A 12858-nucleotide genomic window follows, 5' to 3' on the forward strand; every position below is an offset into this window, starting at 1 on the left:
TTCTATTCTATTTGCTAATATTTTATTGAGGTTTTGCTTCTATGTTCATGATAGATATTGGTCTGCAAGTTTTCTTATATTATACTTTTCTGTTTTTGATATTAGGGTAATACTGGCCTCATAGAATGAATTAGAAAGTGTATTCAGAAATTTCAAAAAAAAAAAACCAAAACGATCTATTTTTCTTAAATTAGTTCATGTGTGTGTATACTTATTTTTCTACACCCTGTATACAAAGCACCTAAAATTTGTAAGACTATACAATAAAATAAACCAATTTTCTTACCAATTTATCCAGTGCATGCCAACATTCTTTGCATATTTATTTTTCTATCACTAAGAGGTCTACCTATAATAGATTCCCTCTCTCATTTAATACCTCTTCACTTCTTTCTCCCATGTAGAAAGTAGTTATAAACCAGGAGAGCAGGACACTATATTCCCTAATTGTCAGATAAGATGGAGAATATTCTTGTTCCATTAAATTAGATTTGTGCTACAGCTACTAGAATGTAACTTGAAACAATTAAGCAACGGGTTGATAAATTCTGAAAGTGAAAGAATGTTGGGGAAGAGAATAAAGAAAGAAATGGAAAGCACAATTGAAGAAATAATATTCAGGTGTGAATTTAAGAACAGCAACTAGATCTGTGATTGATTGCATTTCAAGTTAGTAAGGCAAGTTTGCTGGATTAAAAATAATACAACTCAGAGTTTTAAAAATATGCATTGACTTTAGGAAGGAATTCAATTGTGGTTGGGAAAAATAGAGAAAAAATGAAAGAAATTACTGACTCCCTTATAAATTAAAATAATAATTAAAAATATTCAGAGATAAAATAGCAAAAATGAAGAAAATTATATTATAAATTATTATGTTTAAAGGTACACTTTACATGTTTCTATTTTCAATTTAATAACCTAAAAGAACAAACTCCTATAAGAAGCTCTTTAATCTGAGCAATGGTTTGTATGAAAACCTAATATAATCTGATTCCCTTTTTCTGTGTTTTTTTAAAATATGTTTTTATTGATTTCAGAGAGAGGAAGAGAGGAGAGGGAGAGATAGAAACATTAATGATGACAGTGAATCATCAGTTTGTTGCTTCCTGCACACGCCCTACTGGGGATTGAGCCCACAACCCTAGTATATGCCCTGACCAGGAATTGAACTAAGACCTCTTGATTCATGGGTCAAGCTGACTAGGCTGGTTTCTTATCACATACTTTTTTCTTATCACATACACATCCTTTGGTTGATTTTTCCCCCTTACCCCCACCCTCCCCTACCTTCCCTCTAAGGTTTGACGGTCTGATCGATGTTTCTCTGTCTCTAGATCTGTTTTTGTTAATCAGTTTATTATATTCCATAGATGAGTGAGATCATGTGGTATTTTTCCTTCATTGACTGGCTTATTTCACTTAGCATAATGCTCTCCAGTTCCATCCATGCTGTTGCAAATGGTAAAAACTCATTCTTTTTTTACCGCAGCATAGCATTCCATTGTGTAGATGTACCACAGTTTTTTAATCCACTCATCTGCTGATGGGCACTTAGGCTATTTCCAAATCTTAGCTATGGTGAATTGTGCTACTATGAACATAGGGGTACATATATCCTTTCTAATTGGTGTTTCTAGTTTCTTGGGATATATTCCTAGAAGTGGGATCACTGAGTCAAATGAGAGTTCCATTTTTAGTTTTTTGAGGAAACTCCATACTGTTTTCCACAGTGGCTGCACCAGTCTGCATTTCCACCAGCAGTGCATGAGGGTTCCTTTTTCTCCATATCCTCACCAGCACTTGTCATTTGTTGATTTGTTGATGATAGCCATTCTGAGAGGTATGAGACAGTACCACATTGTCATTTTGATTTGCATTTCTCAGATGATTAGTGACTTTGAGCATGCTTTCATATGTCTCTTGGCCTTTCTTCTGACTTCTTTTGAAAAGTATCTATTTAGGTCCATTGCCCATTTTTTGTATACTTTTTAAAATGCAAATCTTTTTAAAAGAAGTCAAAACTTGAATAAAAAACCACAAAACCACAAGTGTAAGGACACTTCAATGTAACAGATACCTTTCTGCAAATTAGAAAAGGTGACAAAAACATTTTTTTGTGGTTTGTTTGTTTGTTTTGTCATTATTTCAAGAGCAAAGAAGGTGATGACTACACTGTTCTGGTTCCACTACCTAGGGATCATTGTGTCAGGTCTGTGTGTCTGGATTCAACAGGTCTTTGACAAACAAAAGTCTGAATAACAGTTGAAAAAATTTAGGATGTTTAATAGGAGATGGGAAATAATGGAAATGTAAGAGCCATTTCCAAATATCTGAAGCATCATCAGGTGTAACAGACATTAGGTTTATTTATTGGGACCCTTGGAGGGCAGAATGAAAACCAGTTAAAAATTGCAGAAAGATAGTATTAGTAACTCCTTGTAAAGGAAAACTGTCTAAAATTTATTTTGTCTGAAAATATGTCTGGCTTTCAAGGGAGAGGGTACATTTCTCATCACTAGAAATATAAAGTTAACTCTTATTATGAATGTTACAGAGAGTACTCATTCATCTGGTAAGATTGTACTACTAAATAATCTTTATGTTTCCTACAAAATCCAAGGCCCTATATGTGTAAAATGGTTATGTAAAGTATATTAAATATTTTAAATTATTCTTTTGTTTAAAAAACCCTCAGCCCATCATTTTCTAGATTGCTGAATAAAGAAAGCATTTGCAGTATATGAAATTCTCCTAACTTTCTATTTTGAACCTCAGTACTTTATGTAATTTGTATATAACATGATAGATAGATAGATGATAGATAGATAGATAGATAGATAGATAGAGTTATTTAGTTTTATTTTATATGAAATTATTCAGGCTAATAAACTAAATGAAGCAATAAAAAATCAAGATTATAATTTCCATTTCACATAGCTTTATGTTACAATTTTGTTGTTGTTGTTGAAGTATATACAAGACCTAATATAAACGAGCTTATACCCATTTTCAATTAAAAATTTTTAAATATGTTTTCTAAATAAAGATTTTTGTTGTTAATAACTGAGTTAATTTATGCAGAATTCCAGAAAGGTTCATAGAAAATTATTATTTTGTGAGGGTTATGTCCTATTTACACTTAAATCTTTTCTCTTTATTTTGTTTTTAAATGGTCACAGACTGCTTCCATGTTTTCACTATTTCTGTCTCTGGGAAAAGGGATGTCAGAAAACACAAACAACTGGGGCTTATATAGAAAAAATAAGAATAAGGGTGGGAGGAAAGACCACTTCCAAGTCATTATTCCAGCCTCTTTGTTTTCTATTTTCTCATTTATTGAAGATGAATGAGAATGAGACACTGAACTGCCCTATCAGGGACCAGCATTGTCCAAACAACTGAAATAATATGAAATGATCAGAGCCAAGACTTAAAGAGAGCCAAATAAGGAATATAGATTGCAGCAGATACCTAATGAATAAACAATATACTGTGTACCAAAACTAGTTACCATATGTAGTACTTATAAAGCAGTAAAAAATAAATCAGCTTCCAAAGAAGGTAAGATAACTAGGAGAACAGTCCCCAATTATGCAAGATATGGGGACTTCTAAACTGTAATTCTCAGCTACAGTCTTTTATATATATAATTGATTTTTTTTTTTACAGAGAGGAAGGGAGAGGGATAGAGAGTTAGAAACAACGATGAGAGAGAAACATTGATCAGCTGCCTCTTGCACACCCCTCCTGGGGATGTGCCTGCAACCAAGGTACATGCTCTTGACCGGAATCGAACCTGGGACCCTTCAGTCCGCAGGCCAACGCTCTATCCACTGAGCCAAACTGGTGAGATCTCAGCTACAGTCTTGATACAAACATTTAAAGTAGTAGAAAAGAGGGAGGAGCTATACCTAAACTTAATGGGCATTGTGTGTCACCAAAGCTCATCTTACCTATGTAACTCATCTATGGGACTATCTATGCTGCAATGATGATAATGATAATGTGAAAATGACAAATGAACAAATTATTTAATCACCTAATGTACTCATGAAGGTGTGCCTCTCATTTGAGCACTTTTCTTATTGGTGTCATGGAAAAAATAAAAATGCTTCCATAATACACGTCTCTGAAAAAATAGAATTAAAAATTTAGACCAAGAATCCATTTCCAAAAACTGCTGTGTGAGAATATGAAGATTTTTATGTCTTCAGGCTTTGAAGAGTACTTTGCAACAACCAATGTTTATTAAGCAACCTAAAGATACCTACTTCCTCTGTTCTCCACATCCAGAGATAACATTTTCAAACTTAGACCTAATTAAGCTCTTCTAGTTCAACTCTTCAAAGTCCTCTCATTGTCATGGTCAATCAGACGCTCTACCTCTCACCACTATCCCTTTTATACTCTACTAGAGGCTCAGTGCACACATTCGTGCACCGGTGGGGTCCTTGGCCTGACCTGTGGGGATCAGTGGACCTCCGTGCTGCTGCAGCCTGGCCTTCCCCGCCAGCTTGTCAGGCTCCAGTGCTGTCCACGATGATCCTGCACAGCACAAAGTAGTGGGTCAGAAGCGGCAGGTGGCCAGGGAGGAGCCTGAGCCCGGGCTGGGCACTGCACTGCTCTTACTCATCTCAGCTCCTGCTGCGCCTGCTGCTGCCGCCACTCAGTAGGCTGGCTGCTGCTCTGCTGCGGTCTCTGCACCTTTCCTAGGGTGATACCAGCACGCCCATGACTGCACAGCCACTCATCATCGCAGCCTCGCTCCTCCCGCGGTGCTGGAGAAGCTGCCGTGGGCTCACGCCCAGTCAGTCCCAATGCCAGGACCAGGAGCCATGAGCCCAGGTGCCCATTAGCCAGCTAAGCGGCACTCCCGCTACTGTGGGAGCGCACTGACCACCAGGGGGCAGCTCCTGCATTGAGCATATGCCCCCTGGTGGTCAGTGTGCATCATAGCTACCGGTCGAGCGGTCGAGCAATTGACTGGTTGCTTAGGCTTTTATATATATAGATTATTCATGTTCTGAATTTCTCTTACCTTATGTTTCTTAGCTAAGAGAAATTCTCTCACCTTTACACTATTGCACAACCAGTTTCCTCAGTATAAGACATTTCACTTCCTTTTGACTAATTCTTCTCTTTTAGGTTTCTGTCTAAATGCCCCTTTCCAGGACTTCTCGATACTCTCAACTGGAATAGACAGGCCTGCCATTCACTCCTAAAGTAGCCTGAAAGGAACCTACAAAGGCACCTAACATTTTATTATTTGATCCATATATTTGTTTATATTTACTGAAAAAGAATTATCTGATAGATGGAATGCCTTATCTCCAGTGCTTAGCATCCACAAAATTGGAATACAAATATATATATTTGTTGAAAGGTGAATAAGTGAATTGAGTGGAGAAATAGAAAATATAAGTGTGGATGAGTTGTTTTCACAGCTGAGTGTATTTTGTCATCCATATGTAACGCATTATCCTCTTTCCTAAGAATTTATCCACAAGAATAGTCCTTCTTGCAAAAAAAGAAAAATGGAGGCAGAACACTTGATTGCCTCTTCTAAATCACACAATTAATTATTGGCAGAGATGGGATAAGGACACATGTCTCCAGACACTTTCTGCCCCTCCCACCAACTTTAGATTTATTTTAGTCATGCTGTCACAGACAAAGACACCATTCCCTGGATTAACTTCCTCCAAAAAAAAGAGGGGAAAAGATGAATGGATCAATGTAGAAGCAAGGTGTAAATGTAGAGGTTTTAGTTTCACTAACTCATTTAGGGAGGAAAAGTATTGCACAAATAATCCATGGCTATGAAATGATCCTGGTGTTGAAGGGAACTGAGAAAAGGACTGAATTTGCCTAGAGGGATTTCCAGATTAACCTATCAGTACATCCTTTCTCCAATGGAATTGGAAGCATCAGAAGAAATAGACATGCCCCAAACCTGATTTTTAATATCTTGATAGCTTATCAGATTTCTGGCATCATTATGTTTTCATAATTAAGCTAAATAGGCTTGCTTACACATTATAACTACATTCTACGTTCGGAACACTGTGTTCTCAATTTAAGAGGACTAACAGGTGTGAAAGGAAAGAGCACTCTGGTGAGCATAAAACAAACCACACACTGCCCTCTGGTCTTGCTCTGATGATCTTATCTGCCCATTCAGATTATCCACTCCATAGGACTTTGGGCACTCATTCATTTTTGCAGCTGGTTACCTTTATGGTATAATCTGAGATCAAATATAGGAGGGAAGGAGAAATAAAAGAACGCTACTTAAAATATAATAGCCCCACTAGGAGACGTGCAACACTTAAACCTTGAACACCAATAGCCATGCAAAATGCTACCATGGTCTGAGCATCAATCAAACACATGGCTGTGACTATTATTTACATACCCAAAAGGCTCCCTGGTGAAAGATAAGAATCTACCCTTTCTTTTTCATACAGATTCGATAGAAAAAGAGTAGTCTTAAAGTTGTAGCAGGAAAAAAAAACAAAACATTTAAAATACGTATTTAAAATACGTTTTCAGAAATTTGTATGAAAATGTCATACTAGATTTGTGCCCAGCAATCTGTAGGCAAATGTCTAGGACTTTGGTAGGCTGACGTTTACCATGAAGACCTAGGCATTGTTGCTTTATCCTGAGAATGTTACTCATAGCTTTTCAGAAATTTGTAGCATTGGACACTTAACCCATTGCACCCTTAATACTTAATTCAGGTATTCCGGGTGGCCACAGATAGATGTTTCATGAGCTTGTTTGTTCCTCTCACTTAAAGCTGTTGCAACATGTTATAAGCATTGAGCTCGGGAAGTCTGGATGACCAAAATTGACTAGATTACTCTGACCCAGGCCATCATGTCTCTTGGGCATCTAGTAACAGTTCTCTGAGAAATTTCACTTAGCTAAACCAATATTGTTTTTCAAATGCCTATTAATCCTTCAAAGAGCTTCATTCTTAAAAATGCAATATAAAAACCAATAACTTATGGTGTTCCTCCATAGAGCATTACAAATTTTCAAATGGCCCTTAGTCACCTTGTTGGTTACAATGATAGCCACTAATTTTACACCAGAATTTATTTAAACATATTAATTTACATTTGAGGATTTTTCACCACTTTCATCATGAAGAAAATTACCTGTTTTATTTCAACTTTATTTTGGTCTTTTGCTCTTTAATTACTGCTAGGGTAATAAAATAAACATTTAGTCAAAAAGATAAAAGAGGGTGGGGGAGAAACCATTCTAGGTCCATGTTTCCTACCTTATCTGTGGCAACTATTTTTGAACATTTAATATGGTGCTCAGAAATAACTGAGTAGAGGTATTCAAAGATTTACCAGTGAATCCAAGAAAAGAAACATAGACATATTTTATAGTGAGCCATTTTCCTCTCAGAAAAGATTAGAGAAGATGGTTTGTAATAAATGTTCATTTTCATACACACATTAAAAATTTTCATTGATATCTATCACCCAGAGACAAAAATTGAGTTTTCTCCTTTCAGCAATTAAGATTGTCTGAGAAAACAAATATTAAATTTAGTTTTAAAGCTCTCTCCAATGTAATGGGTTTTACTCTCACACATTGAACTGGCACTAACCAAGAGAATTATCTTGATTTCAGTAGGTGACACAGTGAAATGGGACAGTGTTCAAAATATCTAAATAGCATATGTTGTGTTTGTTGAACTTGTTTTGGAAGAGGATTATGTCTTCCTCTTGAGAGGAAGTATTATGAATATATGAAGTTGAAAATGTAGTCTTGTAGTCTCTGGATATCAAGTGTTAGTATGAGCTATAATTGGTTAAAATTTTAATTTGAGCAACTTTATTCTCAAATTGAATGTCCTCTAAATCAGCCTTCATATTTGACCTCTTAAATAATCAGAAGATATTTACATTTTAACTCATGTGGTGAAAAATAACTGGAAATATCTCTGCTATTTCCTAACTTACACCCCATGACCACCTCTCTGCATCATGGACTTCACTCCCCAAGGCCTTGCTCAGGACAGGGCTGCTGTGGTTATGGGAATTGCCCAGGGAAAACTCAGGATCAGCCACTGACCTAGCACTTGGTATTTTTCTCTCACTCATTTGAGAACATTAGAAAAACCTGAACTCTATCTCTCCCTTCCCATCACTCTGTCCTCCCTAGAAATTCAAGCAGGCCTTCCGTGGGGATCTTCATAAGACAAGAGGAACATGAGGAGGGGCCTGAGACACTCAGAGGTTTGCAGATAAAATGCTAACAGGGCAAAGTGAGATTTCCAAAGATGAGCTTCATGTCAACTTCGTTTTTATTGTTGTTTCTGTGTTCACCAAAAAAGGAGAAAATTTTCCTTTTCCATCTTATTCATTATGGCATTTTTACTTGGAACTAAAAAACAAACCAAAAAAACCCCCACAATATGTATTACCCTTAAGAGTTTTCTGAGTGCTTTCACACATACCTTTAAGTTGAATCTGAGGATGGATAATTTTTTTTTCCATTTTAAAAATCTTAATTCCATTTACCAGCTGTGAGACATGGAGCAAATTATTTAACCTCTCTGTGTCTCATGTTTCTCTAAATAAAATTGTAGTACTTACCTTAGAGAACTATAAGTATTAAAAAATGCATAAAATACCAATAACCATGTCTGGCACATCCAGAGAGTTAGAGCATGATTAATGGTATTACTATTATTAACAAATGAAGTTTATGAAACATGATTTAGTGAGAACCTTGTTCTCATGACACCAAACTCATCTTCTCTCCATCTCCTCAGACTGCCTGTGTTATGCTTCCTAAATCTGCCAGATCGCTTCAGTGGACTAACTTCAAATTTAGCCATCTTTATAACCTTATCCTCTGAGACCATGGGTTTGATTACCAAACAACTTTGAAAATATAAATCATTAAAATCAGGAAGTGCTCTCTGCACTGTCATACCTGACATGTAACATAGTGTGGGGGCTAAAATAGAAGGAATAGGGAAACCTTTTATAGCAGAAGCAACCACTGCATTAATACAAACATTTCAGCAAATCACAACGTGAGTGGCTTTGCGCCTCAGAGGTTCTGACGAACTCTACCAGTTTGTACAAAGTAGTTGCAGTTTGGTTTCATAAGTGCTTCCCGAGCATTTGGTCAAGTTCACCCCTTAGTTTTGTCCTTGTCCTAATCAAAAGCATCACAGATACATTTAGTCAGAACCTCTGGCTAACAATGGACCTTGCAACACTGATTATAATTTTCTTTCCTTGCAATTGTAGATGGATGAATAGGATCTCTGTGATGTTCTGAGGACCTCAGTTGTTTAATTCAAGTGAATTAAAAATTTAATAATTGAGTATTTGCTATAGATTTCACTTTTTTTAAAACACAAAAGGTGCTTTAAACTCACCTTTCCCCCCTTTTCTGGCATATACCTTTTCTGGGGCGGAGCAATAGGATACTCTGAAAAGAGCTTGGCCTTTGGAGTTTCTCAGACCTGCATGTGAATTCTATTTCTGCACCTTTGTAGCTGTGGGACTTCCAGAAATTTGCTCTCAGCTTCTCTGAGCCTGTTTTCTAAACTGTAAAACAGAGGTGGAAACAGTCCATGTGAGGATTGCTGTGAGCTTTGAATGAGTGGTAACACCTGGGCTGATGCCTGCCTCATGATAGGCATCTCAGACATGCTCTTCTCCAGTGCTTTCCTCCTGTCACTAGCTGAAGTGCAGCTCCCAAGGGGGTGAGTACAGGAAAGGTATTTGTTGCTCCATTGGGCCAGAGCAGTGCTGTCAGGCCACATTCACCTAGAACAACAACAACAACAAACAACAAAACAGGATGTAGATTCTCCCAGGCTGTTTCAGTCCCCCCTGATGCCACCTGCAAAGCAAAATCCTTCTTAAGCACCTCAAATGTTTTTCAGATCCTAGAGAAAAATAATCTATTTCTACCCAGATCAAAATAATGGCTCTTCCATTTGGGCTGTATGACATTTGGAAAGTTACTTAATCTCTCTATGCCTCCATTGCCTTATCTAATGGAAATAATAGACCAACCACAGTGTTGTTTAGAGTATTACAAAGTTAATACAGGTAAAGCACTTAGAGCATTTCCCAATGCATAATCAGTCCTCATTTACTGGCCATTCTTAATATTCTGCTCCAGCTCCCTACCTGGAGTTAGTGTTTGTTTGTTTGTTTGTTTTCTGTGTATTTATTAAAATCTAGTTGGCATACAGTATTCTATTAGTTTCAGGTGTACAACCTTAATATTCCTTATGATAAGATCACCACAACAAGTATAGTAACCTCTATCACCATACAAAGTTATTATAGTAATAACTAGTGTCCCAGTGCATGGATTCGTGGACATTGAAAGGAAATTAATTAGAAGAAATATTTTAATATCACTATTCGTCCTTACTCCATAATAGAAGTGTCAACCAAATTCACGATCAACAATGACAGATCGAAACACAGGCCTGCGATTGGCGCCCGCAAGAGCTTTATATGTATTGCGCATGTGCAAATCAACTTAGCCTTTTCTATATAGAGAATAAACTTGCTTAATTAGACCTACTTTCTAATTTAGCTAAACTTTTTCTAGCCCAGTGAAGCACCCCAACTTCTCTTTCAGGTAATTGTCAGCAACACAGCAGTAAATACCACACGAAGCAAATTATTATTGTAGATCATGCAGGGAGAACAAAGGGTAAAATATTTAACTATAGCAGTGTTTGACTACTAGTATATTCTGTGCAGTGAGAAAACCTGAAGTCATTTTCAAGTTCCACCATTTCTTACTTCTTTTCAGTCAGGTTAAGTTTCTAAACTTTCTAGATCTCCATTTTCCAGCTAATGAAAAGAAAATAGGATTCCACCGAGTCACGTATCCTTCTACTCCAGGACTTCTGTGAGGATCAAATGAGATAAGGCATGTGAAAATGCTTCAAAAGCATTTGGTTAAACTGTAAAATGTTTGCACCTGGTTATAAAGCAAGTCGTGTTCCTGGGCTGAAGAAACTGCAAGGAGGCTAGTCACTAGGGAGAGGAAACCAGGCGTTGCTACATGACATCATTACCTGGCACCCAAAGCCACTGTTTCTGGGCTGGGCTGGGCTACGGGCCGCATTTTGCACCATGTGGTCTTAGCAGCATTGGCTATGATTTGGTGGGGTGTCGCTCTGGGGTGGTGGCGGGGCCTGTGTCCCACTTGGGGGAAGCGGAGTGTTGGTTTGTCGGTGCCAGGTCCGCGGTGCCTTTCCTTTGTAAATGGCCAGTGCATGTCATGGAAGCTCCTTTGTTGAGCATCTGGCTCCTTGTGGTCAGTGCATGTCATAGCTACCAGTCAGATGGATGGTCACTTAGCCCTCTCTCTCTCTCTCTCTCTCTCTCTCTCACACACATATATATATAATTATTTTGCCTATGCTGTATGCGGATTTTTTCAATAGATGGAGTTACACATATGTTGATATATATGCCATTTGATATGTATGCTATTTTTTTGTATTGACAGCAAGCTTCAAAACTTCATATGTCAAATTTGCTGAAGGGGTTAACATCATAGATATTTTTATGCTTAAAAATGTCAAATTTTGTGCCAAAAAAAGAGCATTTGCAGGAAGTTTTAATTCATTATTTTGAAGAAAAGTGCTACTGAAAGTTATCGTATACTTTGGGAAGCTTATGGTGAGCATGCTCCATCTCAAGATACTTGCGAACACCGGTTTAAACTCTTTAAAAGTGATGATTTTGATGTGGAAGACAAAGAAAGTCCAGGTCAACTGAAAAAGTTTGAAGACCAACAGTTACAAGCATTATTGGATGAAGATGCGTGTCAAACTCAAAAACACCTTGCGGAAAGATGAAACGTTGTTCAGCAAACAATTTCTGATCATTAAAAGCAATGGGAAAGATTTTAACGGAAGGAAAATGAGTGCCACATCAACTGAATGAAAAGACAAATGGAAAACCGAAAAGTCATCAGTAAACTGTTCCTACAAGGGCAAAAAGAAAGTCTTTTTTGCATTGAATTGTGACTGGTGATAAAAAGTGGATTTATTTTGAGAATCCCAAATGCACAAAATCATGGGTTAATCCAGGTCAACCATCAACATCGACTGCAAGGCCAAATCGCTTCGGAAAGAAGACAATGCTCTGCATTTGGTGGGATCAGGAAGGTGTGGTGTATTATGAGCTTCTAAAACCAGGTGAAACCATTAATACTGATCGCTACCGACAACAAATAATCAATTTGAACCACACTTTGATGGTGAAACAACCAGAATGTTCCAGAAGACATAGCAAAGTAATTTTGCTTCATGATGACACACCATCATACACTTCAAAACCAGTTAAAGACACATTAAAAGGTCTTGCCTACGAAGTATTAGCCCACCCACCGTATTCACCAGACCTTGCTCCTTCAGATTACCACTTGTTCCAATCGATGGCACATGCACGTTCTGAGCAGCACTTCAAAATGTATGAAGTGGAAAATTGGGTCTCTGAATGGTTTGCCTCAAAACAAGGAAAGTTCTATTGGGACGGCATCCACAAATTACCTGAAAGATGGGGGATATGTGCAGCTAGCGATAGACATTACTTTGAATAAAGCACTTTTGATTTTCTCTTGAAATTATCATCTTTTCTTTGATTACAAAATCCACACTATTAACTGGTACACATAGTATATCCTATGACTTGTTTTACAAACTCAAACTGGAGGTTTGTACCTCTTAATGGTTTTTTTCCCTTGGTTTTGATGCTGCTAACATTTCCCTGCACTTACTTTGTGTAACCAGAAACTCTCCAAAGCGAACCTGACTGTAGCCACTGATGCCTC

Source organism: Myotis brandtii, unplaced genomic scaffold (assembly GCF_000412655.1).
Source record: "Myotis brandtii unplaced genomic scaffold, ASM41265v1 scaffold982, whole genome shotgun sequence".
NCBI classification, from domain to species: domain Eukaryota; kingdom Metazoa; phylum Chordata; class Mammalia; order Chiroptera; family Vespertilionidae; genus Myotis; species Myotis brandtii.